The 27,969-nt window shown below is 45.6% G+C and overlaps 1 protein-coding gene across 2 annotated transcripts in view; it reads left to right on the top strand.

Moving 5' to 3' along the window:
- Positions 1-705: 705 nt before the first annotated feature.
- LOC138663857 (oocyte zinc finger protein XlCOF22-like) overlaps positions 706-27,969 on the top strand; it is a 52,773-nt gene continuing 25,509 nt past the window's right edge. The window contains exon 1 of one of the 2 annotated variants that reach the window (XM_069750212.1): positions 706-762. The gene's annotated coding sequence lies outside the window, so the exon portion shown is untranslated. The remainder of the gene's footprint in view (positions 763-27,969) is intronic. The other variant, XM_069750211.1, reaches the window with a different exon arrangement.

Here is a 27,969-nt window from a genome sequence, read left to right as displayed (position 1 = left end):
CACGGCTCTGCTCTGTACACCTCGTACACACACGGCTCTGCTCTGTACACCTCGTACACACACGGCTCGCTCCGTACACCTCGTACACCACACGGCTTGCTCTGTACACCTCGTACACACACGGCTCGCTCCGTGCACCTCGTACACACGCGGCTCCGCTCCGTACACCTCATACACACGCGGTTCCGCTCCGTACACCTCATACACACGGCTCCGCTCCGTACACCTTATACACACACGGCTCCGCTCCGTACACCTGCTACACACGGCTCTGCTCCATACATCTCGTACACACACGGCTCTGCTTCGTACACCTTGTAAACACACGGCTCCGCTCCGTACACACACAGTTCTGCTCCATACACCTCTTACACACACGGCTCCCCTCCGTACACCTCGTACACACATGGCTCCGCTCCGTACACCTCGTACACACATGGCTCCGCTCCGTACACCTCGTACACACATGGCTCCGCTCCTTACACCTCGTACACACACGGCTCCGCTCCGTACACCTCGTACACACACGGCTCCGCTCCGTACACCTCGTACACACACGACTCAATCACAATGTAAACCCCTCCTGACCTCACACATAAACTTCCCCTCATCCAGCACCATGACAACCAGCACAGCAGAGTCCTGCACATACACTGAGGCCCCTGATCATGTGACCCCTGACTCCTCCCCTCCTGTGACCTCATCACAGGTCCTGTGTGCACAGAGCAGCCATATATGTGGTGTGCGGCTCTGCAGGTGGAGGTAGGTGCTGGAGATTCCCCATTACTGGGCGGGGGGGGGCAGTAACCCCTTCAGCGCTGAGACTATTTTGGTGCTTTTCTGTTACCTCCTAAGAATCATAGCATTTTGTTCCTTTTCCTCTGATACCTAAGACCCAACTTTGGAAAACAGGAACTGAGGAAACACATTTTTCCCATAGTGCATTGCCCCTTTCTTAGTCCCACATAGTAAAATGTTCCCCCAGCAGCGCCATCCCACCCACACACAGTATACAGAGCTGCCACTAGGAATTTTGGGGCCCCATACTGGCAAACTTTTTGGGTCCCTTGAGACTCCAACCCTCAAACCTTCCACGCTCCGATCACCCGTTCTTGGAAAAACTCCACTTCTGCACCATGCCTCAAAGGTAGAGTCTTTGGGCCAGTCCCTGCTCTACTCTAGTCTATTAAAGGGAATCTGTCACCCCATTTTTTGCCTATAAACTTCGGCCACAGCCATTAAGGGCTTATCTACAGCATACTGCAATGCAACCTGAAAGAGAAGAAAAAGACGTTAGATTATACTCACCCAGGGGCGGTCCGGGTCCGATGGGCGTTGCAGTCCGGGTCCGGGGCCTCCCATCTTCATAGGATGACATCTTCTTTGCTTCCTGTCGCAGCTCCTGCGCAGGCGTACTGATTTGCCCTGTTGAGAGCAGAGTAAAGTACTGCAGTGCGCAAGCGCTGGACCTCTCTGACCTTTCCCGGCGCCTGCGCACTGAAGTACTTTGCTCTGCACTCAACAGAGCAAATCAGTACGCCTGCGCAGGAGCCGAGACAGGAAGCAAAGAAGAAGACGTGATCGTATGAAGATAGGAGGCTGTTGTGAATTCTGTTGTCGGGCTCCCTCCTGTGGTCATGAATGGTACTTCGGCTGGTTCTGTCCATGAACTTCCTCTGGTGGGTGTTTCTGAGTTTCCTTCCACAGGTGACGAGGTTAATTCGTTAGCTGGCTGCTCTATTTAACTCCACTTAGATCTTTGCTCCATGCCACCTGTCAATGTTCCAGTATTGGTCTAGTTCACTCCTGGATCGTTCTTGTGACCTGTCTTCCCAGCAGAAGCTAAGTGACTGCTTGTTTTTCTCTGGTTTGCTATTTTTCTGTCCAGCTTGCTATTTTGATTGTTGTCTTGCTTGCTGGAAGCTCTGGGACGCAGAGGGAGCGCCTCCGCACCGTAAGTCGGTGCGGAGGGTCTTTTTGCGCCCTCTGCGTAGGTTTTTGTGCTGACCGCAAAGCTACCTTTCCTATCCTCAGTCTGTTCAGTAAGTCGGGCCTCACTTTGCTTAATCTATTTCATCTCTGTGTTTGTATTTTCATCTTTACTCACAGTCATTATATGTGGGGGGCTGCCTTTTCCTTTGGGGAATTTCTCTGAGGCAAGGTAGGCTTTATTTTTCTATCTTCAGGGCTAGCTAGTTCCTTAGGCTGTGCCGAGTTGCATAGGGAGCGTTAGGAGCAATCCACGGCTATTTCTAGTGTGGTTGATAGGATTAGGGATTGCGGTCAGCAGAGTTCCCACGTCCCAGAGCTCGTCCTATATTATCAGTAACTATCAGGTCATTCCGTGTGCTCTTAACCACCAGGTCCATTATTGTCCTGACCAGCGTCGGACTGGAGCACCTTGGGCCCACCAGAGAAAATCATTCTTGGGGCCCACTATGTAAGTACATAGAAATAGATACAAGACCACCAATTGTGCGGTAAAAAGCGCTAATATCAGGGTATAATATCAGGTAGTTCACGTCTTAATTATGTAGCAAGGGTTGGGGTAGCCCCCTCACAGAATATAATTTAGCCCCCTCATAAAATATAACGCAGTCCCCTCTCATAGAATATAATGTAGCACCCCACAAAATATAATGCAACCCCCTCAGGTATAACGCATTCCCCACCATAGAATATACTGTAGCCCCCTCATAGGGTATAATGCAGCCCCCCTCATATAGTATAATGCAGCCACCACAGAATATAATGTAGTCAACTGAGAGAATGCAGCCCCACCACAGAATATACTGTAATGCAGCCCCCCAGAGTATACTGTAGCCCCCTCATAAAGTATAATGCAGCCCCTCTCCACCCCCATCATTGTCCTCATCACTACCTCCATCATTGCTTTCTCCCCCATCACTGCCTATTCGACCACCTGCATCATTGCCTCCTCCCCCACCATCATTGTCCATTTCATCACCTCCATCATTGCCTCCCCCACCAATATCATTGCCGATCACCTCCATCATTGCCTCCCCCACCACCATCATTGCCCATCACCTCCTTCATTACTTTTTTAGTAGTGAAAAAAAAAATAGAAATTTGAGAAAAAAATGATTTTGTGTCACCATCTTATGAGACTAGTAATGTTTTTATTTTTTGGCAGATGGAGCTGTGTGACAGCTTATTTTTTGCAGGGCTAGATGACGTTTTTATTAGTACAATTTTAGGATAGATGTGAACTGTTGATCTTTTGTTACAACTTTTTTGTGGAATTGTGGCAACCAGAAAAAAGGAAATTTCACATTCTTGAATTTTTTGCCGTTTAGGCTACGTTCACACGTTGCGTTTTTCTTCGTTTTTTTAATGCAAATTTTCAGCTGTATTTCACAGTAGCAGCAAAGTCTATGAGATTTCAGAAATCTCATGCACACAGCTTGTTTTTTTGTCCTCACTATTTTGTACAAAAGCATAGGTTTTGCAAAATGCCTCATGTCATTTCTTGCAGCAGTTTTTCAGTGTTTAGTTTCAGTTGTTTTTCACCTATTGCAAGCAATGTGTACTGTAAACAAAAACGCTGCAAAACGCAGAAAAAATGTATATGTGTGAACATAGCCTTACAGTGCTTACTGATCGGGTTAATTGTTTTATATTTTGATAGAGCTGAATTTTTACATTTTTTTAAACATCTTTATTTTCAATAGGATACAAGGGGGATGATTTGAACTTCAAAGTATTTTTTTAATTTTCACTGTTATTGCCCTTTGGGTACTTAAAGATGTGATAGTCTGATCGCCCGTGCTATATACAGTGATGCCAAAACATCGCTGTATATTGCAGGAATCACAGTCTCCTGTGGTGTTTCAAAGGAGCTCTGTAATGACAGGCACAGGGGTCATCAGCTGACCCTTTGCTGTCATGGCAACCCGTGATCAAGTAACAGGCGCCCCGATGGGCAAAAGAATGATGCACACTCATGGCGGCGCCACATGTTAAATGCGGCTGTCAGAGATTGATAGTGGCATTTAACATGCGCCATACATGTAAGGCAGATGTCGAGAGGGGGTCAAATATCTGAGGGCCCCTTCGCCACAGCGTCACCTAATTTCCTGTGGGCCCGTTCCCCACAGCGTCACCTAATTGCCTGAGGACCCCTTCCTCACTGTGTCACATAATTTCCGGAGGGCTCCCTTCCTTACTGTGTCACCTGATTTCATGAGGACCCCTTCCCCACTGTGTCACATAATTTCCGGAGGGCTCCCTTTCCCAGAGGTGAAATGGTGGATGGTGGAAGAGGTGACCCGCAGTAAATTAGGCTGGGTTCACACAGCGTTGTGTGAACCCGTTTAATGGACTACGTTACACTGCGGCATAATGCGGTGTAACGTAGTCCGTTAACGCCGCCATTACTTTCAATGGCGAACGCATCGCTAGCGCACGTCCACAATGGGCGTGCGCTAGCGATGTGCCGTCATTTGAGTGACGGACCCGGAGACGCGGGCTGCAGAGTTTCCAGGTCCGTCACTGCTAGCGCAGATAGAGCGCCAAAGTCGGCACTTGCGTTAGTGCAGTCCGTTTCACGGATTTGTTGAACGGACTGCACAACGCAAGCGTGAACCTAGCCTTAGGAGACAGTGGGGATGGGGGACCACAGGAAATTTTCTATGAGGGACCCCCACCTTGTGTCACCTTTAGATTGCAGGGGGGCCTCACATAACTCTCGGTGGCTGGAGAACTATGCTGCAGGCTGCCTGCAGGTATATTTTACTTACACATTACTGTCTGCAATCATCCAATGTCCCTTAGCTCCAGCCTCCGACTATATGATATTGCTGTGCGACTGTGTGCCAGTGCCTGTGCAGCTTGGGCAGGACAGCCGACCAATCACAGCACAGCTCATTGCCTGAGGTGTGCTGTGAGGTCACACAAAGAAAACAAATGCTGATTGGCTGCATGTCAGCCAATCAGCATTAGTACACCTCAGTCCACAGTTTTGGTAATGATTGAAGAGGGCAGAGGTGGAGATGCACTGCAACAAGAAACAGGTGACTGTGGTGGGTCTGCTGAGCCTGTTGTGTGCAGTGCGTGCATGTGTGTCTCTCTGTCTCCTCTCTGACTCAGCCTCACGCAGCCAGCTGTGTTCCTCTGACTGTGCTGGCTGAAGTGAGGTCGGCACTTGGCACACACTCGCTCACTGCGCATGGGCTGCTCTTATCAATAGCACAGTCAGCGTCGGCAGCAGCAGCCAGCAGGTGATGATCATGTGAAGGAGCTGCCACGCGACTGCACACCACATAATTTCTTCAGTACAGCCTGTGCATCGGCTATAGAATAAAGTGTACACCGCTTTCTGCACACTATTAGCATGCAGGGCAGGGACAAATGAAAGAGGCTGGGGGTGGGGCCCACCGGAGGATTCTCCGGTGTCCCGGTGCCCCAGTCCGACACTGGTCCTGACCACCAGGTCATAACAGTACAGGTGGCCCAAAGTACTAATGCATCTCAATAGAGGGATAAGAGAAGTTCTGAGACCATTTTTTTTTCTTTGCAGTGTGTTTTGTCTCTCTTTTCCCCTTTACATCTGGGTGGTTCAGAACACAGGTGTAGACATGGACATTCAAGGTCTGTCCTCTTGGATGGATAATCTCACTACAAGGATACAAAACATTCAAGATTTTGTGGTTCAGAATCCGATGTCAGAGCCTAGGATTCCAATTCCAGATTTGTTTTTTGGTGATAGATCTAAGTTCTTTAATTTCAAAAATAATTGTAAATTGTTTCTTGTCTTGAAACCTCGCTCCTCAGGTGACCCTGTTCAACAAGTAAAGATCATTATTTCTTTGTTACGTGGTGACCCTCAAGACTGGGCATTTTCCCTTGCGCCAGGAGATCCGGCATTGCGTGATGTTGATGCGTTTTTCCTGGCGCTTGGATTGCTTTATGACGAACCTAATTCAGTGGATCAGGCAGAGAAAATCTTGCTGGCTCTGTGTCAGGGTTAGGATGAAGCGGAGATATATTGTCAGAAGTTTAGAAAGTGGTCTGTGCTCACTCAGTGGAATGAATGTGCCCTGGCAGCAATCTTCAGAAAGGGTCTCTCTGAAGCCCTTTAGGATGTCATGGTGGGGTTTCCCATGCCTGCTGGTCTGAATGAGTCTATGTCTTTGGCCATTCAGATCGATCGACGCCTGCGTGAGCGTAAAGCTGTGCACCATTTGGCGGTACTATCTGAGCATAGACCTGAGCCTATGCAATGTGATAGGACTTTGACCAGAGCTGAACGGCAAGAACACAGACGTCGGAATGGGCTATGTTTTTACTGTGGTGATTCCACTCATGCTATCTCCGATTGTCCTAAGCGTACTAAGCGGTTTGCTAGGTCTGCCACCATTGGTACGGTACAGTCTAACTTTCTATTGTCCGTTACTCTGATTTGTTCTTTGTCATCCTATTCTGTTATGGCATTTGTGGATTCAGGCGCTGCCCTGAATTTGATGGACTTGGAGTATGCTAGGCGCTGTGGTTTTTTCTTGGAGCCTTTGCAGTATCCTATTCCATTGAGAGGAATTAATGCTACGCCTTTGGCCAAGAATAAGCCTCAGTACTGGACCCAATTGACCATGTGCATGGCTCCTGTACATCAGGAGGATATCCGCTTTCTGGTGTTGCATAATCTGCATGATGTGGTCGTTTTGGAGTTGCCATGGCTACAGGTTCATAATCCAGTATTGGACTGGAAATCTATGTCTGTGTCCAGCTGGGGTTGCCAGGGGGTACATGGTGATGTTCCATTTTTGTCTATTTCGTCTTCCACTCCTTGTGAAGTTCCAGAGTTTTTGTCGGATTATCGGGATGTATTTGATGAGCCCAAAGCCAGTGCCCTACCTCCTCATAGGGATTGCGATTGTGCAATTAATTTGATTCCTGGTAGTAAGTTTCCTAAGGGCCGATTGTTCAATTTATCTGTGCCAGAACACGCCGCTATGCGGAGTTATATAAAGGAATCCTTGGAGAAAGGCCATATTCGCCCGTCGTCATCACCGTTAGGAGCAGGGTTCTTTTTTGTGGCCAAGAAGGATGGTTCTTTGAGACCTTGTATTGATTACCGCCTTCTCAATAAAATTACAGTCAAATTTCAGTATCCTTTGCCGTTGCTGTCTGATTTGTTTGCTCGTATTAAAGGGGCTAGTTGGTTCACCAAGATAGATCTTCGAGGGGCGTATAATCTTGTGCGTATTAAACAAGGCGATGAATGGAAAACAGCATTTAATACGCCCGAGGGCCATTTTGAGTACCTGGTTATGCCATTCGGGCTTTCCAATGCTCCATCAGTATTTCAGTCCTTTATGCATGACATCTTCCGAGAGTACCTGGATAAATTCCTGATTGTGTATTTGGATGATATTTTGGTCTTTTCGGATGATTGGGAGTCTCATGTGAAGCAGGTCAGAATGGTGTTCCAGGTCCTTCGTGCGAATTCCTTGTTTGTGAAGGGGTCAAAGTGTCTCTTTGGAGTTCAGAAGGTTTCATTTTTGGGGTTCATTTTTTCCCCTTCTACTATCGAGATGGACCCTGTTAAAGTCCAAGCCATTTACGATTGGACTCAGCCGACATCTGTGAAGAGCCTGCAAAAGTTCCTGGGCTTTGCTAATTTTTATCGGCGCTTCATCGCTAATTTTTCTAGTGTTGCTAAACCGTTGACTGATTTGACCAAGAAGGGTGCTGATGTGGTCAATTGGTCTTCTGCAGCTGTAGAGGCTTTTCAGGAGTTGAAGCGTCGTTTTTCTTCTGCCCCTGTGTTGTGCCAGCCAGATGTTTCGCTCCCGTTTCAGGTTGAGGTTGATGCTTCTGAGATTGGAGCTGGGGCTGTTTTGTCGCAAAGAAGTTCTGATGGCTCGGTGATGAAGCCATGTGATTTCTTTTCTAGAAAGTTTTCGCCTGCTGAGCGCAATTATGATGTTGGTAATCGAGAGTTGTTGGCCATGAAGTGGGCATTCGAGGAGTGGCGTCATTGGCTTGAAGGAGCCAAGCATCGCGTGGTGGTCTTGACAGATCACAAGAATTTGACTTATCTTGAGTCTGCCAAACGGTTGAATCCGAGACAGGCTCGATGGTCGTTATTTTTCTCCCGTTTTGATTTTGTGGTTTCGTACCTTCTGGCTCTAAGAATGTGAAGGCTGATGCCCTGTCAAGGAGTTTTGTGCCTGACTCTCCGGGTGTTCCTGAGCCGGCGGGTATTCTCAAAGAGGGGGTAATTTTGTCTGCCATCTCCCCTGATTTGCGGCGGGTGCTGCAAACATTTCAGGCTGATAGACCTGACCGTTGCCCAGCAGAGAAACTGTTTGTCCCTGATAGATGGACTAGTAGAGTTATCTCTGAGATTCATTGTTCAGTGTTGGCTGGGCATCCTGGAATCTTTGGTACCAGAGATTTGGTGGCTAGATCCTTTTTGGTGGCCGTCTTTGTCACGGGATGTGCGTTCTTTTGTGCAGTCCTGTGGGACTTGTGCTCGGGCTAAGCCCTGCTGTTCTCTTGCCAGTGGGTTGCTTTTGCCCTTGCCGGTCCCGAAGAGGCCCTGGATGCATATTTCTATGGATTTTATTTCGGATCTCCCCGTCTCTCAAAAGATGTCGGTCATTTGGATGGTTTGTGATCGCTTTTCTAAGATGGTCCATTTGGTACCCTTGTCTAAATTGCCTTCCTCCTCTGATTTGGTGCCATTATTTTTCCAGCATGTGGTTCGTTTACATGGTATCCCGTAGAACATCGTTTCTGACAGAGGTTCCCAGTTTGTTTCGAGGTTTTGCCGATCTTTTTGTGCTAGGATGGGCATTGATTTGTCTTTTTCCTCGGCTTTCCATCCTCAGACAAATGGCCAAACCGAACGAACTAATCAGACTTTGGAAACATATCTGAGATGCTTTGTTTCTGCTGATCAGGATGATTAGGTGTCCTTTTTGCCGTTGGCTGAGTTCGCCCTTAATAATCGGGCCAGCTCGGCTACTTTGGTTTCGCCGTTTTTCTGCAATTCTGGTTTCCATCCGCTTTTCTCTTCAGGGCAGGTTAAGTCTTCGGACTGTCCTGGTGTAGATACTGTGGTGGATAGGTTGCAGCAGATTTGGACTCATGTGGTGGACAATTTGACATTGTCCCAGGAGAAGGCTCAACGTTTCGCTAACCGCCGGCGTTGTGTGGGTCCCCGACTTCATGTTGGGGATTTGGTTTGGTTGTCGTCTCGTTATGTTCCTATGAAGGTTTCCTCTCCTAAGTTTAAGCCTCGTTTCATTGGTCCGTATAAGATTTCTGAGGTTATCAATCCTGAGTCATTTCGTTTGGCCCTTCCTGCTTCTTTTGCCATCCATAATGTGTTCCATAGGTCGTTGTTGCGGAGATACGTTGCGCCTGTGGTTCCATCCGTTGATCCTCCTGCCCCGGTGTTGGTTGAGGAGGAGTTGGAGTATGTGGTGGATAAGATTTTGGATTCTCGTATTTCGAGACGGAAACTCCAGTACCTGGTCAAGTGGAAGGGTTATGGTCAGGAAGATAATTCCTGGGTTTTTGCCTCTGATGTTCATGCTGCCGATCTGGTTCGTGCCTTTCATTTGGCTCGTCCTGGTCGGCCTGGGGGCTCTGGTGAGGGTTCGGTGACCCCTCCTCAAGGGGGGGTACTGTTGTGAATTCTGTTGTTGGGCTCCCTCCTGTGGTCATGAATGGTACTTCGGCTGGTTCTGTCCATGGACTTTCTCTGGTGGCTGTGGGTGTTTCTGAGTTTCCTTCCACAGGTGACGAGGTTAATTCGTTAGCTGGCTGCTCTATTTAACTCCACTTAGATCTTTGCTCCATGCCACCTGTCAATGTTCCAGTATTGGTCTAGTTCACTCCTGGATCGTTCTTGTGACCTGTCTTCCCAGCAGAAGCTAAGTGACTGCTTGTTTTTCTCTGGTTTGCTATTTTTCTGCCCAGCTTGCTATTTTGATTGTTGTCTTGCTTGCTGGAAGCTCTGGGACGCAGAGGGAGCGCCTCCGCACCGTGAGTCGGTGCGGAGGGTCTTTTTGCGCCCTCTGCGTGGTCTTTTTGTAGGTTTTTGTGCTGACCGCAAAGCTACCTTTCCTATCCTCAGTCTGTTCAGTAAGTCTGGCCTCACTTTGCTTAATCTATTTCATCTCTGTGTTTGTATTTTCATCTTTACTCACAGTCATTATATATGGGGGGCTGCCTTTTCCTTTGGGGAATTTCTCTGAGGCAAGGTAGGCTTTATTTTTCTATCTTCAGGGCTAGCTAGTTCCTTAGGCTGTGCCGAGTTGCATAGGGAGCGTTAGGAGCAATCCACGGCTATTTCTAGTGTGGTTGATAGGATTAGGGATTGCGGTCAGCAGAGTTCCCACGTCCCAGAGCTCATCCTATATTATCAGTAACTATCAGGTCATTCCGTGTGCTCTTAACCACCAGGTCCATTATTGTCCTGACCACCAGGTCATAACAGGAGGCCCTGGACCGGACCGTGACGCACATTGGACCCGAACCGCAGCGTGACCGCCGCTGGGTGACTATAATATAACCTGTTTTTCTTATCTTTCAGGTTACATCGGGGGCTTATCTACAGCATTACAGAATACTGTAGATAAGCCCCTGATGGCGGTGGCTTTAGCTTATAGGCGAATTTTGGGGTGACAGATTCCCTTTAACCCCTTAGTGACGGAGCCATATTTTTTAAATCTGACCAGTGTCACTTTATGTGGTAATAACTCTGCAACGCTTCAACAAATCCCAGTGATTTTGAGATTGTTTTTTCATGACACATACTTTATGATGATGGTAAACTTAGGTCAATATGTTTTGTGATTATAAAAAATATCAACAATTTTGAGAAAAATGTTAAAAAATTTGCAATTTTCTAAATTTGAATGATTATCCCTGTAATCCAGATAGTCATACCACAGGGTTTAAAAATGTAGCAGCACTTTTTCATTTTTTCAAAGAAATTTACAAAATTTATTTTTTTATGGACTTATCCATGTTTGAAGTGACTTTGGGGGTCTCATATATTGGGAAACCCCCAAGCGTGATACCATTTTAAAAACAGCACTTCCTGACATATTGAAAACTGCTATCAGATAGTTTATTAACCCTTCAGGTGCTTTACAGGAATTAATGCAAAGTGGCATGATGGGAATGAAAAAATATATTTTTACCACCTAAATGTCTCTAACTTCTGAACAGATTATTACAGCAGTCAGACACTAAGGCCGCTATTTGGTCATGAATTGCAATGGCAAACATCAGGACCACACAATCGTGATCTGAGGGCACCAATTTGGATAAAGAGGAAGCCCTCACACTCTGTTAACCATTTATAATGATGTAGTCACTATTGACAGCAGCATCTAAGTGGTTAAACAGATTTGGATGGTGCAAACACTGATCGTGGCTGATGCCGCAAGTTGTCAGCTATAGTGTACAGCCGACAGTTGCTGGATTATCGCCTGTATGGGGAGGCTATTCTCTTATATCTCAGGTCAGTTAAAAGACGTATTGACTGTTATTAAGGGGTTAAACATTTCTTAAAATATCCAGTAATCTTTTTAGGTATATTTTTCTTTACAGGAATGTGTCACATACATCTTTTAAACTAACTCCATAAACCAGTAATGCCCTGATGGCGGTCCTGAATATGGCACCACCCACCAATCTCCTAATATATAAATCCTCCCTTCTCCCCATTCCTGATGCAGATACATTAGACACCGGGACATAGCATCAATCACCTAGATCAAGTGGATCTGGACCCGGTGGGCAGGTGCTATATAGATGAATGAGGGGCTGTTAACTGCGATGCAAGCTTTACATTGTAATGGAGGCTGTCACAACTCTGTTTTCGGATTACCCGGGAGCAGGGGCTCATTCACTGACCCGAACGCTAGTGGCGCCCTAGATGTCCCTGCTCCCCAAATTAGTACTGATGGTGAAAATGCTGCGCCATGTACCTTGCCGAACTCCTAAATCAGCCCTTATCTGTCCCCCTACCCCACCCAAGAAAATGAGGAGGAATACTGTATGTAAATACACAAACCAGACAAACAAGGAAGGACGTACAGGGATAAATGAAAATACCAATCATACAAAATATGCACTCACAGACAACAGAGAGGAACAACAGGGAGATAAGGAAGGAAAGCAAAATAGGAGAGGATGAGGATTTTGCACACAGCCATAACACCAAGGAACAGTCACATAACAATACTCCAAAGGCCTCTACCAACAGCTGACTCCTCCACTCCACTCCAGGCTGTACAAGATTTAACAGTGGCAATCCAGAGGCGAGTATTTGTAAGAAAAGGGAGTGGGCAATACTAAACAACTAAGATCCTCCAAGCAGGAAGCTTAAGAGACTCCAAACTGCACAGTTTAACCAGAGCACTGCTGACAGAAACCTACTCTGTTAGGGTATGTGCACACGTCAGGATTTCTTGCAGAAATTTTCCTGACAAAAAACGGACATTTCTGCCAGAAATCCGCATGTGTTTTTACTGCGATTTTGATGAGTTTTTGATGCGTTTTTTGTGCGTTTTTTCCCAAATGCATAGAATTGCGGGAAAAATGCAGAAAATCCGCAAAAATAATGAACATGCTCATTTTTTTACCGCGATGCGTTTTTTTTCGCGGAAAAAAACGCATCCATGTGCACAAAACATGCAGAATGCATTCTAAATGATAGAATGCATAATGTATGCGTTTTTAATGAGTTTTTATAGCGTTTTTAGCGCGAAAAAATGCGAAAAAACCTGTACGTGTGCACATAGCCTTAAAAGTGCTTCTAATCAGTGTAGGAGTACATGAAATCAGACACTCTGGCCCCTCCCTGTCACGGTAAACCCGTGACACTCTGGGGACATATTATTCCAGGAGTAAAACTTTTTGTCTTTCTAAACAATGTAGCTGTATTTTAGTTTATTTTTTTTCCACTTTATAATTTAATGATATCGTTTTAGGACCCCATTGTTAGGCCCCGACTGTCATGGTGATATATTAGGATATGTTAAAGAGAACAGAGCCCCCCATCTATGTTTGCCTCACGTATAATAAAAAATAATAATTCAGAGTCCTCAGTAGTTGATGCCTTTAGCGGGTGCAAAGATTTTAACAAATTTAATATAGACTGATGAAGAGACCAGAGGAGTCTGGAGAGCGGCTATTTGTTCCCATCTTCTCAGTCGGCCATTAAGTGCACCAACTACTGAGGACTCTCCATTTTGATGATTTTTCTATCTACTGGATAACACGGTACAGATATATTTTTTGTGATTTATTTTCCACAACCCTCATTAGTGCGATCATACAACATACAAGCCTCTGATGGCTCCGGTGATGCCCTGTACTACTGTAGTGCAGGGTATTATCTCTGCCTGTCAGTGTGATACTATTGGCTCCATACACATGAGATCACTGTTGGCCTAATGATCATTTGGCTGATGGCTATCTCTCTCTGACTCCCCCCACACACACTAACATTCATGCAGACGGCCGGTGGTGATGTAGTCAGTGATGGACTCTGGCCAGATATGTTTCTAGAGCTGTAGTAGAAGATGAAGATGTCGTCCTCATCATGAAGTCGTTATTTCTCATGTCACGTGTAATGAATATCTCCTGCAGTATTGCTAATGCCGATTCCAGTGTCGGTAAATGAGATGAGAATTAGCGTTATGGAAGATGAGTCTATGAGATACTTATTCAGATGGGAGTGGACAAAACCTTCTGGGAGTTTAGAGAAGAAGGGAAGACTAGAGACATGTCTGTAGTTAGCAGCGCATTTCTCATCTATGGATAGTATATTAAGTAATGGGTGTATGTTGGCATGTTTGAAGAAGGAGGGAAAGATACTAGTTTAGCGATTTTAAATATTTTAGTTAGGTGGGTGGTGACAGCCGGGAAGAGGAATTGAAGGTGGTGAGAGGGAATAGGATCAGTGGTGCAGGTAGTAGGGCGAGAAGATGCGAATAGCCTGGTAACTTCTTCTTCAGGGACTGGTTCAAAGACCAAAGGTGAGCTTGATGAAGTGCGGGAGGGAAGGGAATGCAATATATCAATGGATTGGGAGAAAATTGCAGCATTAACAAACTTGATCTCTACATCCAATCAGTGGCTAAAACAGTGACCAACATAGCCAGTAATTGGGAGCATGGAGAAGTCTTAGTCAGCAGTTCAACTTAAGTTCTGTGTTATAGATTTAGTTCAGGATCAGATAAATCAAAATTCAAAATCACTGAAGCTTCCTCTATGTAGGTAAATTAATTAGCAAGTATCTGACAGTTTCTGGAAGAGCAAACTTTAAGGCCATGTGCACACGTTCAGTATTTTTCGCTATAAAAACGTGATAAAAATGCAAAAAAAAAATGTGAAAAAAAACCGCTTACATATGCCTCCTATTATTTACAGTGTATTCCGCATTTCTTGTGCAAATGTTGCATTTTTTTCCGCGAAAAAATCGCATTATGGAAAAAAAAAGCAACATGTTCATTAAATTTGCGAAATTGCAGGGATACCGCACACCTAGGAATGCATTGATCTGCTTACTTTCCGCATGGGGCTGTGCACACCATGCAGGAAGTAAGCAGATTATGTGCGGTTGGTACCCAGGGTGGAGGAGAGGAGACTCTCCTCCACGGACTGGGCACCATATAATTGGTAAAAAAAAAAAAGAATTAAAATAAAAAATAGTGATATACTCACCTTCGATGGCCCCCGGAGTCCTCCCGCCTCTCATCGGTGCACGCTGTCGCTTCCATTCCTATAGATGCTCTGTGTGAAGGACCTGCGATGACGTCGCCATCTTGTGATTGGTCGCGTGACCACTCACGTGACCGCGACGTCATCGAAGGTCCTGCACACACACACCATCTATAGGAACGGACGCCGCTGAGGAGATCGGCTGTCTGCAGGTAAGTATAACCATTTTTTTTATTTTTTTTATTTTTTTTAAACATTCTATCTTTTACTATTGATGCTGCATAGGCAGCATCTATAGTAAAAAGTTGGTCACACTTGTCAAACACTATGTTTGACAAGTGTGACCAACCTGTCAGTCAGTTTTCCAAGCGATGCTACAGATCGCTTGGAAAACTTTAGCATTCTGCAAGCTAATTTCGCTTGCAAAATGCTAAAAAAAAAAGCGAAAAAAACAGGAAAAAAACGCAAAAAAAATACGGATTTCTTGCAGAAAATTTCCGGTTTTCTAAAGGAAATTTCTGCAAGAAATCCTGACGTGTGCACATACCTTTAGGGAATGTGCACACGTCAGGATTTCTTGCAGAAATTTCCTGAAGAAAACCGGAAATTTCGCTTGCAAAATGCTGAAAAAAAACGGGAAAAGAAACGCAAACAAAAAAATGCGGATTTCTTGCAGAAAATTTCCGGTTTTCTAAAGGAAATTTCTGCAAGAAATCCTGACGTGTGCACATACCTTTAGGGTATGTGCACACGTCAGGGTTTCTTGAAGAAATTTCCTGAAGAAAACCGGAACTTTTCTGCAAGAAATCCGCATTTTTTTTTTTTGCGTTTTTTTTGCCTTTTTTTTAGCATTTTGCAAGCGAAATTAGCTTGCAGAATGCTAAAGTTTTCCAAGTGATCTGTAGCATTGCTTGGAAAACTGACTGACAGGTTGGTCACACTTGTCAAACATAGTGTTTGACAAGTGTGACCAACTTTTTACCATAGATGCTGCCTATGCAGCATCAATAGTAAAAGATAGAATGTTTAAAAATAATAAAAAAAAAAGGTTATACTTACCTGCAGACAGCCGATCTCCTCAGCGGCGTCCGTTCCTATAGATGGTGTGTGTGCAGGACCTTCGATGACGTCATGGTCACGTGAGCGGTCACATGAGCGGTCACGCGACCAATCACAAGACGGCGACGTCATCGCAGGTCCTTCACACACACACCATATAGGAACGGAAGCGGCAGTGTGCACCGATGAGAGGCGGGAGGACTCCGGGGGCCATCGAAGGTGAGTATATCACTATTTTTTATTTTAATTCTTTTTTTTTTTACCAATTATATGGTGCCCAGTCCGTGGAGGAGAGTCTCCTCTCCTCCACCCTGGGTACCAACCGCACATAATCTTCTTACTTCCCGCATGGTGTGCACAGCCCCATGCGGAAAGTAAGCAGATCAATGCATTCCTAGGTGTGCGGAATCCCCGCAATTCCGCAAATTTAATGAACATGTTGCTTTTTTTTTCCGCAATGCGATTTTTTTTTTTTCGCGGAAAAAAAAATGCAACATTTGCACAAGAAATGCGGAATACACTGTAAATAGGAGGCATATGTAAGCGTTTTTTTCGCGTTTTTATCACGTTTTTAAAACGCGAAAAATACTGAACGTGAGCACATGGCCTTACTCTGTACTTCCTCATTAGCAAATAGCTGCTACATCAAAGGTGAAGATAATTCTTCCTCCTGCAGACTGGACGTCTCTAGCATCACATGGCACAATGGAAATGCAATAGTATGATGCTATATCAATAGTAATCTGATACCAACACCATCCACAGATACAGTGGGTATGGAAAGTATTCAGAGCCTTTTAAAATTTGCACTCTTTGTTTTATTGCAGCCATTTGTTAAAGTCAAAAATGTTCATTTTTTCTCATTAACGTACACTCTGCATCCCATCTTGATTGAACAAAAAAAAACAAATGCAGAAACTTTTGCAAATTTATTAAAAATAAAAACCGAAATATCACATAGTCATATAGCGCCTTGCGAAAGTATTCGACCCCCTGGAACTTTTCAACCTTTTGCCACATATCATGCTCCAAACATAAAAATACCAAATGTAAATTTTTGGTGAAGAATCAACAACAAGTGGAACACAATTGTGAAGTTGAATGAAATTTGTTGGTTACGGTATTTTAAATTTTTGTGGAAATTTAAAAACTGAAAAGTGGGGCGTGCAATATAATTCGGCACCTTTACTTTCAGTGCAGCAAACTCACTCCAGAAGTTCATTGTGGATCTCTGAATGATCCAATGTTGTCCTAAATGCCTAATGATGATAAATATAATCCACCTGTGTGTAATCAAGTCTTCATATAAATGCACCTGCACTGTGATAGTCTCAGGGTTCTGTTTGAAGCACAGAGAGCATCATGAAGACCAAGGAACACAACAACAACAGGCAGGTCCGTGATACTGTTATGGAGAAATTTAAAGCCGGATTTGGATACAAAATGATTTCCCAAACTTTAAACATCCCAAGGAGCACTGAGCAAGTGATCATATTGAAATGGAAGGAGTATCATACCACTGCAAATCTACCAAGACCTGGCTGTCCCTCTAAACTTTCATCTCAAACAAGGAGAAGACAGATCAGAGATGCAGCCAAGAGGCCCATGATGACTCTGGATGAACTGCAGAGATCTACAGCTGAGGCAGGACAGTCTGTCCATAGGACAACAATCAGTCGTACACTGCACAAATCTGGCCTTTATGGAAGAGTGGCAAGAAGAAAGCCATTTCTCAAAGATATCCATAAAAAGTGTTGTTTAAAGTTTGCAACAAGCCAAGTGGAGACATACCAAACATATGGAAGAAGGTGCTCTGGTCAGATGAAACCAAAATTGAACTTTTTGGCAACCATGCCAAGCGATATGTTTGGCTTAAAGGCAACACAGTCAAATATGGTGGTGGCAGCATCTTGGTTTGGGCCTGCTTTTCTTCAGCAGGGACAGGGAAGATGGTTAAAATTGATGGGAAGATGGATGGAGCCAAGAAAACCTGTTTGAGTGTGCAAAAGACCAGAGACTGGGATGGAGATTTGTCTTCCAACAAGACAATGATCCCAAACATAAAGCAAAATCTACAATGGCATGGTTCACAAATAAACGTATCCAGGTGTTAAAATGGCCAAGTCAAAGTCCAGACCGCAATCCAATCGAGAATCTGTGGAAAGAGCTGAAAGCTGCTGTTCACAAACGATCGCCATCAAACCTCACTGAGCTTGAGCTGTTTGCCAAGGAAGAATGGGCAAGAATTTCAGTCTCTCGATGTACAAAACTGATAGAGACATACCCCAAGCAACTTGCAGCTGTAATCGCAGCAAAAGGTGGCGCAACAAAGTATTAAGTTAAAGGGGCTGAATAATATTGCGCGCCCCACTTTTCAGTTTTTGAATTTCCACAAAAATTTATAATAAGCAATAAATTTCATTCAACTTCACAATTGTGTTCCACTTGTTGATTCTTCACCAAAAATTTACATTTGGTATCTTTATGTTTGAAGCATGATATGTGGGAAAAGGTTGAAAAGTTCCAGGGGGCCGAATACTTTTGCAAGGCACTGTAAATATGTAGACCCTTTGCTCAGTATTGAGTAGAAGCACCCTTTTGAGCTAGTACAGCCGTGAGTCTTCTTGAGAATGATACAACAAGTTTTTCCCTTCCCCCATGACGGCACACCTGAGAGAGGGGATCCGCCCAGCCAGGACAGGAAACCCTACTGAAAATAAAAGGGCGGTACCTCTCGGTCGCTTCAGTTGGGTTTCCTGTCCTGACTGGGACCCTAGTGCTGAACACGGCGGTTTCACTTACCTAGGTCCCGTCCCGGCGTGGAAGAACAGGCAGCGCCTGTGCGTCGGAGTTCGGGTCCTGGAGGCGCCGTCTGCGGGTCCTCCGGGTCTCTGCATCCGAGCGGGCGTTGGGCAGCATGGTCAGAGGGCCGGGTTCCCTTCCATGGCTGCCACGCCGCCCTCCCCTCTCTGCCGGCGTCCGGGTGCGGTGGCCGCTTCCGGGTCGCTCGTCTGACGTCACGCGCAAGGCACGCTGGGAATGGGCGTGCCCGCGTGACGTCGGGGGCGGGCGCCGGATCCAAGATGGCGGCGCCCATGAAGAAAACGCCGGCCGGTGAGAGGGAACCCCGGCGGTGCGGCAGAGAGTGGGAGGGGTCATTATTGGGCACCGAAGGAGGCGGGGAGTGCAGTGGTCCCCCCACAAAAGGGGGTTGGACCACAGAAGACGCGCTCATGTCCAAAAACTTCACCATGGAAGTAGGACAGCAGGAGCAGCAGCAGCAGCAGCCGCATTCACAGCAGCAGCAGCAGCAAATGGAGCTCTCACCAGATGCCTTGCCGAGCCACCAGCATACCAAGAGCAGCCGCTCAAGTGGTAGAAACAGCAGTCGTTCTGTCCGGCAAGATTCGTCGGCGTCCAGGAGGGACGCTTCACGTGCATCTGTCCAGCCTCCAAAATCGGTACCCTTGATTGTCGGTGGTGGTGAGTGATCTACGTGAATGTCACCCTTATGGTAACAGGGTCCATTTTTGTCTTTTTTGATCACTAGGGGTCCAGGAAAGCTGGTGTTAAAACAAAGAACCGAGAGTGTGCCCTTTGTAAAAACCCGCTTACAGTTCAGTGGCAGAAGGATCTCTGTGCTGACTGCATTAGTAAAACTATACAAGAAGAGACCCCTAATTTTGCCACTAGCCTAAAAGCCATAATACAGGCTGAAATAAAAGACTCCTTGAAATTGGCCCTTAGCGAACCAAGAAGGAGAAGCGGTAAGGCGTCCACAGAGTCAGATGCCTCTCAGAGTCAGGGGAGTCATAAAACATCCCGGTCTCCCTCTACCTCCTCGGCCTCTGTCCAGTCTTCAGATTCCTCCTCGGACAGTGATTCAGGAGGTCATCCATGTTTCCCAACTGAGGACGTAGATAAATTGGTTAAAGCAGTTAGATCTGCAATGGGGCTTAAAGAGGAGAAGACACCTAGGTCACTAGAAGACGTCATGTTTGGTGGCCTATCAGAGAAAAGGAAACGCACGTTTCCGGTTAATGCAAAAATAAAAGCGTTAATTGAGAAAGAGTGGAAAAAGCCTGAAAAAATGGGTTCTTTGCCCTTTTCATCCAAAAGGAGATATCCTTTGGAGGATAAAGACTCTGAGTCCTGGGAGAAGATCCCTAAGATTGACGGGGCAGTAGCCAAATGTTTAAAAAGATCATCCCTTCCGTTAGAAGACTCTGGTGTTCTCAAAGACCCGCTTGACAAAAAAGCAGATAGTTTTCTGAGACACATCTGGGAAGCCTCAGCGGGGGGCCAAAAGCCGGCAATTGCTGGAACATGTAACGGCCCGTGCTCTAATAGTCTGGCTACAACAGATAGAGGATCAGCTAAGAAACAAAGTACCCAGAACTGACATCCTTGCAAATATATCTTTAGTGCAAGGAGCAGCAGCTTTTTTGGCAGACTCTTCTGCGGATTCCGCAAGACTAACGGCAAGAGCAGCGGGCTTGTCCAACGCGGCAAGAAGAGCCCTTTGGCTCAAAGGTTGCCCGGGGGATTTGCCATCTAAACACAAGCTGTGTTCTATTCCATGTGACGGCCAACTTCTCTTCGGGAAAAAACTTGAAGACATCCTGGAACATGCAGGAGATAAAAAGAAGGTTTTTCCCAACATGCCTAAAGATTCTAAAAAACCTTTTTTTCGGAGGAGAAGATATAATAGAGGTCGCCCCCCAGGGGTGAGAAAAAATTGGGACTTTAGAGATAAGAGAGGATCGGGCTATATGTTTAAAGGGCCCTCCACATCGGCAAAAAAATCCCCCCAATGACATTACGCCAGAAGTGGGAGGAAGACTCTCCCTCTTCTTTCCGGCCTGGGTAAATATCTCCCCCAGTATCTGGGTCATGAACATCATCAAAAACGGCTTAAAAATAAAATTCGTCTGTCCACCCAGACAAAACTTTATAATAACTCCCCGACGGAAGTCCCAGCAGGAACAATCTGCCCTAGAAACCGAGATCTTGGGACTTATCCACAAAAAGGTTCTTCAGGAAGTCCCGGTTCAGGAAGAGGGAGACAGGTTTTACTCCCCCCTCTTCTTGATCCAAAAACCGGATGGTTCTTGGAGAACTATTATAAATCTAAGGAAGCTCAACCAATCTATAGAGAACTACACTTTCAAGATGGAGTCTATAAACACGACCATAAAACTTCTCTTCCAACACTGCTTCATGGCAGTAATAGACTTAAAGGATGCATACTACCATATACCAATACATCAGGAATATCGGAAATACTTGAGAGTAGCTCTCTATATTCAGAATCAGGTAAAGCATTATCAATATACAGCCCTTCCATTCGGCCTGTCTACAGCCCCCAGAGTTTTCACCAAAGTGATGGTGGAAGTAATGTCATACCTCCGGTCCCGGGATGTAGTAATTGTCCCATATCTGGACGATTTCCTGGTAATAGGGAGGTCAGAGTCCCACTGCACTCATCAAGTTTCAGTGGTAACATCAACTCTAATGGAGCTGGGTTGGATAATAAACATCCCCAAGTCCAGACTACTGCCAGTAGAAATACAGTCCTTCCTGGGGTTAATACTGGACTCCGAGCGTCAGCTCTGCCTCCTTCCAGAAAACAAAGTGGACAAGATAATAAACCTGGCCAGTACAGCAATACGTCAACCCGCAATGACTCTCAGAAAGGCGATGTCCCTTCTAGGCTCGTTAACATCGTGTATTCCGGCAGTAGAATGGGCACAATTCCACCTAAGACAACTACAGTGGGAAGTTCTCTCAGCTCAAAGACTATTAAGAGGGCATTTAGAAGGAAATCTATGTCTCTCCCTGGGCGTAAGGGATTCCCTAGTTTGGTGGACTGTAGAACACCACCTGACAATGGGGGTCCGGTGGAAAAATCCAGTCAAAGACATCATCACGACCGACGCAAGCGGTACAGGTTGGGGAGCTCATCTGAGGTCTCACTCTGTACAAGGTACCTGGTCCATACGAGAGAAAAACTATGGGTCAAACGAAAAAGAGCTATGGGCAGTGGAGAAAGCCCTAAGACATTTTCTTCCTTTACTCCAGGGTCGCCATACTCGAATCCTGACAGACAATCGAGCAGTGGTGGCGTATGTCAATCATCAGGGGGGGACGAGGTCCAAAGGCCTCATGAATGCATCAAAACCACTCTTCCAATTAGCAGAACAACACCTGTTATCTCTGTCGGCACTACACATCAGGGGCATAGAAAACACTCAAGCAGACTTCCTGAGTCGCAGAGGCTTAAGACAGGGGGAATGGTCCTTAAACCCCCAGATATTTCAACAAATAGTCCAAGCCTGGGGCTCACCAGAAATAGACTTGTTTGCCAACTCACACAACAAAAAAGTCAGAAAATTCTGCTCCTTGAATCCAAGAGAACATCCCTTCGCAGTAGATGCCCTACTAATACCTTGGAAGTTTTCTCTGGCCTACGCATTCCCCCCGATAGTGATGATCCCAGCTGTGATCCGGAAGATCAGAGAGGATCAGGCAAAAATTATCCTCATAGCTCCATTTTGGCCAAGGAGACCATGGTTCTCCCTTCTAAGGCAGATGTCGGTAACAGATCCATGGATTTTGCCAGAAATTCCGGACCTACTAACCCAGGGCCCAGTAACCCACTCTCAGGTGAAGGGCTTCCATCTGGCAGCCTGGAATTTGAGAGGGCGTTACTAAGTCGCCAAGGATTCTCACCAGGTTTAATCTCCACCCTGTTGAAAAGCAGAAAACCCATAACTTCTAGAATCTATGGTAGGACATGGAAAAAATTTCTTGACTTCCTGGGTGAACCATTGGGGGAGGTGGCTCCAGTGGGTCCTATCCTGGAATTTCTGCAAGCAGGATTACATCTTGGGTTAGCAACCAGCACCCTTAAAGTTCAGGTTTCAGCCTTGGGGGCACTATATAACTGTAATCTTGCCTCAAATAGATGGGTTTCACGATTTATAAAATCTTGCAGTAGATCTCGGCCGGTCATTATCCCAAAAATCCCTCCTTGGGATCTAAATTTGGTCTTAGAAGCTCTAACTAAACACCCTTTTGAGCCCTTACAGGAGTTATCACCTAAGTTTCTTACCCTTAAAACAGTTCTTCTAGTAGCCTTAACATCGGCACATAGGGTAAGTGATTTGCAAGCCCTGTCAATATGCCCTCCTTATACTCAGGTTTTTGATGACAGGATCGTTCTAAGACCAGACCCGGCTTATCTCCCCAAGGTGGTTCAAAAGTTCCATAGGAGTCAAGAGATTACCTTACCATCTTTCTGTAGTAATCCCAAAAATCCAGGGGAACAAAAGTTCCACATGCTAGATGTGAGAAGATCTATGTTACAATACATATCTATGACTAGTCAGTGGAGGAAAGACCAAACCCTATTCATAGCCTTTCAGGGTAGCAAAAGAGGGTGTGGGGTGGCTAAAAGTACTATTGCTAGATGGATTAGGGAGGCCATTAGTTTATCCTACTCTGTTGTGGCACTCCGGTTCCTGAAGGCATCAAGGCTCACTCTACCAGAGCCGTGGCTACCTCCTGGGCGGAAAAGGCTGAGGTATCAATTGATCAAATTTGCAAGGCTGCTACCTGGTCCTCACCCTCAACTTTTTTCAAGCACTACCGGCTAGACCTTTCCTCCTCTGCTGACCTAACCTTTGGAAGAAGGGTACTACAAGCGGTGGTCCCTCCCTAAGGTTTCATTCTACAAAAGTCTCTCAGGTGTGCCGTCATGGGGGAAGGGAAGACACCAAGGTTACTTACTGGTAGCCGGTTTTCCGGAACCCATGACGGCACTCGTATATTCCCCCCCTTTATCACCCTTTCGGTGTGCACTATTGTTTTGGGTGCTTTTTTTAGTTAATATGATGTGGTGTTGGATTGTCATGTGTACTAACCAGGGGGGCCTCTCATGCTCTGAAAACCAACTGAAGCGACCGAGAGGTATCGCCCTTTTATTTTCAGTAGGGTTTCCTGTCCTGGCTGAGCGGATCCCCTCTCTCAGGTGTGCCGTCATGGGTTCCCGAAAAACCGGCTACCAGTAAGTAACCTTGGTGTTTTCACACCTGAATTTGGGTATCTTCTGCCATTCTTCCTTGCAGATCCTCTCCAGTTCCATCAGATTGGATGGTGAACGTTGGTGGACAGCCATTTTTTAGGTCTCTCCAGAAATGCTCAGTTCAGGACTGTGGCTGGGCCAATCAAGAATGGTCACACAGTTGTTCCGAAGCCACTCCTTTGTTATTTTAGCTGTGTACTTAGGGTCATTGTCTTGTTGGAAGGTGAACCTTCGGCCAAGTCTGAGGTCCAGAGAACCCTGTAAGGGGTTTTCCTGCAAGGGTACTTGGCCGCATTCATGTTTCTTTCAATGGAAACCAGTCGTCCTGTCCCTGCAGCTGAAAAACACCCCCATAGCATGATGCTGCCACCACCATGTTTTACTGTTGGGTTGTATTGGGCAGGTGATGAGCAGTGCCGGGTTTTCTCCACCCATACCGCTTAGAATTATCACCAAAAAGGTCTATCTTCGTCTCCTCATACCAGAGAATCTTATTTCTCATAGGCTGGGAGTCCTTCATGTGTTTTTTTAGCAAACTCTATGTGGGCTTTCATATGTCTTGCACTGAGGAGAGGCTTCTGTCAGGCCACTCTGCCATAAAGGCCCGACTGGTGGAGGGCTGCAGTGATAGTTGACTTTGTGGAACTTTCTCCCATCTCCCTAATGCATCTCTGGTTCTGAGCCACAGTGATCTTGGGGTTTTTCTTTACATCTATCACCAAGGCTCTTCTCCCACAATTGCTCAGATTGGCTGGACGGCAAGTTCTAGGAAGACTTCTGGTGGTCCCAAACTTCTTCCATTTAAGGATTATGGAGGCCACTGTGCTCTTAGGAACCTTGAGTACTGTAGAAATCCTTTTGTAACCTTGGCCAGATCTGTGCCTTGCCACAATTCTGTTTCTGTGCTCCTTGGCCAGTTCCTTTGACCTCCTGATTCCCATTTGGTCTGATATGCACTGTGAGCTATGAGGTCTTATATAGACAGGTGTGTGCCTTTCCAAATCAAGTCCTATCAGTTTAATTAAACACAGCTGGCCTCCAATGAAGGTGTAGAACCATCTCAAGGAGATCACAAGAAAATGGACAGCATGTGACTTAAATATGAGTGTCTGCGCAAAGTGTCTGAATACTTATGACCATGTGATATTTTCGTCGTCTGATGAGACAAAGATAGACCTTTTTGGTGATAACTCTATGCGGTATGTGTGGAGAAAACCAGGCACTGCTCAACACCTGCCCAACACAATCCCAACAGTGAAACAAGTTTTTCAGCTGCAGGGGCAGGACGACTGGTTACCAATGAAGGCGTGAGGATTAACTGTGGACACTATTGGGTGGACCCACTGGACCGTGACAACGAACCTCCCACGGGCAAGCTGACCAAGTGCACCACCCCCATACAGGGAGCGTTAGGGACAGACCCGAGGGAGACTATCACCACGGCAGCTGGTCTGGAGGGACGGACAAAAGGCAATTAATAGGGATCTGTAGGGAGTAACGAGGAGACAAACAGGGAAAGTGTGGGAATACGGACTGGATGGAGAGGACGAGCAGAAAGGCAGGAGCAGGGACCAGACGGAGGACACGGGCAGACAGGCTGGAGACTGGAACACGGACAAGGTGGAGGACGGAGGCTGGCAGATAGACAAGGACACTGGAACGCGGACAGGAAAGAGGACACCGGAAGGCAGGCACTAGGAGGGAGCAAAGGAGAAGACCAGGATTAGCTCAAGGATACAGCAACGGGAAGTGAGCGTCGAACAAGAATGCAGGACAGAGCGCAGGAGAGACGTGGAGCCAGATTCACTTGCAGAACACAAATGACAATCAGGCACCGACGAGAGGAAGAGGCGGCCTGATAAAGAGGGCAAAAGCATACCTTCCGGGTCAGAGTCCACAGAGCGGCACAGAAGCCACGGCCAGGATCAAAGAGAGATGCGTGCGCCGTAGTAGCCAGAGCGCGTGCGCACCCGAGGAGGAGCAGGAGCCGAGCACACAGGAAGAGCAGAAGACCGGAAGCGAGGAGGGACGTGCCGGGACTCAGCAGCGAGGTAAGTATGAGACACATAACAGAAGGAAATATGAATGCAGCCAAGTACATAGATATCCTGGATGAAAACCACTTCCAGAGTGCTCTGAACCTCAGACTTGGCCAAAGGTTCACCTTCCAACAAGACAATGACCCTAAGCACACAGCTAAAATAACAATGGAGTAACAATTTGTTACCAGCCCATCCAGAGCCCTGACCTAAACCAAATTGAGCATCTCTGGAGAGACCTGAAAATGGCTGTCCACCAACGTTCTCCATCCAACCTGACGGAACTGGAGAGGATCTGCAAGGAAGAATAGCAGAGAATCCCCAAATCCAGGTGTGAAAAACTTGTTTAATCATTCCTAAGAAGACTCATGGCTGTACTAGCTCAAAAGGGTGCTTCTACTCAATACTGAGCAAAGGGTCTAAAAACTTATGACCATGTGATATTTCAGTATTTCTTTTTTAATAAATTTGCCAAAATTTCTACATTTCTGTTTTTTTTTTCATCAAGATCGGGTGCAGCGTGTACACCAATAAGAAAAAAAAGAACTTTTTTCAATTTACCAAATGGCTGCAATGAAACAAAGAGTGAAAAAGGGGTCTGAAGATCCAGAATAAGCAAGAATTGTAGAATTGTCCTAATTTTTGCTGTGATTTGCGCTGCCAGAAAGTTCAATCCATAAGATGTTTAATTTATGTAATTAACCCATTTACCTTTGTACCTTTTTTGCCTTGTGTGTAAATCTTTATGTTAGATGTTTTGGGCATGTTTTGACCATTGAGCTTTATTTTTGTATATCAAATTTAATGTTTAATAAGTTTGCTTCTTGTGGCACTAAATGTACCCACAACCTCAAAGACGAAAAGCATAACTTGTGTTCACCCAGTGAATTCCAAAGTGCAAGAAGAGTACCTAATAGGTGCTTCTAAAAGTTAGCTGTGCATGTGTGTATTAGTGTGTCACCCAGGGCAGGTATCTGGATGGTCTACAAAAATGGCAAGTGGTGGCTGTGAGTAATATGAAAGTAGTGTGGATGTGTGAGCTTAGCTCATTGTCAGCCTATTGTGATAGCTGAATGGACAAGTGAGTGTGAGAAGCAAAGTCTTACTTTACAGTCATATCTGAGTCATGAGTGCAGCAAGTGGGTGATGTTCATGACATTCCAATTTATACGATCTGAAACTACAACATTTGCATGTTGTACATCATTATATGTTCTCAGGAACACATGGGCTACTTGCACAGTGAACAAGTCTGTATGATCATGTTCACACACCACCAAGAAACCTGAAGACACAAAAGAGAATAGTAAAACCAAAAACACTCAGTTTGAAAAAATGTTGCAGTAATCCGCAAGTGCTAGTAAAAGATGTAAAAAACAGGGTATTTGGTTGATACGTTTTTTGCAAAAAATGTATACTAAGCTGCTCTACCAATCTTCACGGTATACCCTTATCGGAGCAGTCCTAACTAATGTATGCAATCCCTATCTGATGTATTTAAAAACCTGATCATCTGTATATAACCTGTGTGAACAGGGTTCAGAGAGGAAAAATCCATGTGTGCATACAGGGTAGAACAGCTTTTGTGCAGATAGCCCAAGAGGAGTGGTGGAACTCCCCAGTCTTGTAGACACAAGAGAACAATTATGGAAACAGGAACACATGGGCTACTTGCACAGTGAACAAGTCTGTATGATCATGTTCACACACCACCAAGAAACCTGAAGACACAAAAGAGAATAGTAAAACCAAAAACACTCAGTTTGAAAAAATGTTGCAGTAATCCGCAAGTGCTAGTAAAAGATGTAAAAAACAGGGTATTTGGTTGATACGTTTTTTGCAAAAAATGTATACTAAGCTGCTCTACCAATCTTCACGGTATACCCTTATCAGAGCAGTCCTAACTAATGTATGCAATCCCTATCTGATGTATTTAAAAACCTGATCATCTGTATATAACCTGTGTGAACAGGGTTCAGAGAGGAAAAATCCATGTGTGCATACAGGGTAGAACAGCTTTTGTGCAGATAGCCCAAGAGGAGTGGTGGAACTCCCCAGTCTTGTAGACACAAG

Source organism: Ranitomeya imitator, chromosome 2 (genome assembly GCF_032444005.1).
Source record: "Ranitomeya imitator isolate aRanImi1 chromosome 2, aRanImi1.pri, whole genome shotgun sequence".
NCBI classification, from domain to species: domain Eukaryota; kingdom Metazoa; phylum Chordata; class Amphibia; order Anura; family Dendrobatidae; genus Ranitomeya; species Ranitomeya imitator.
The sequence above is the reverse complement of the archived record's forward strand: the minus strand, read 5'-3'. Positions and strand labels throughout refer to the sequence as shown.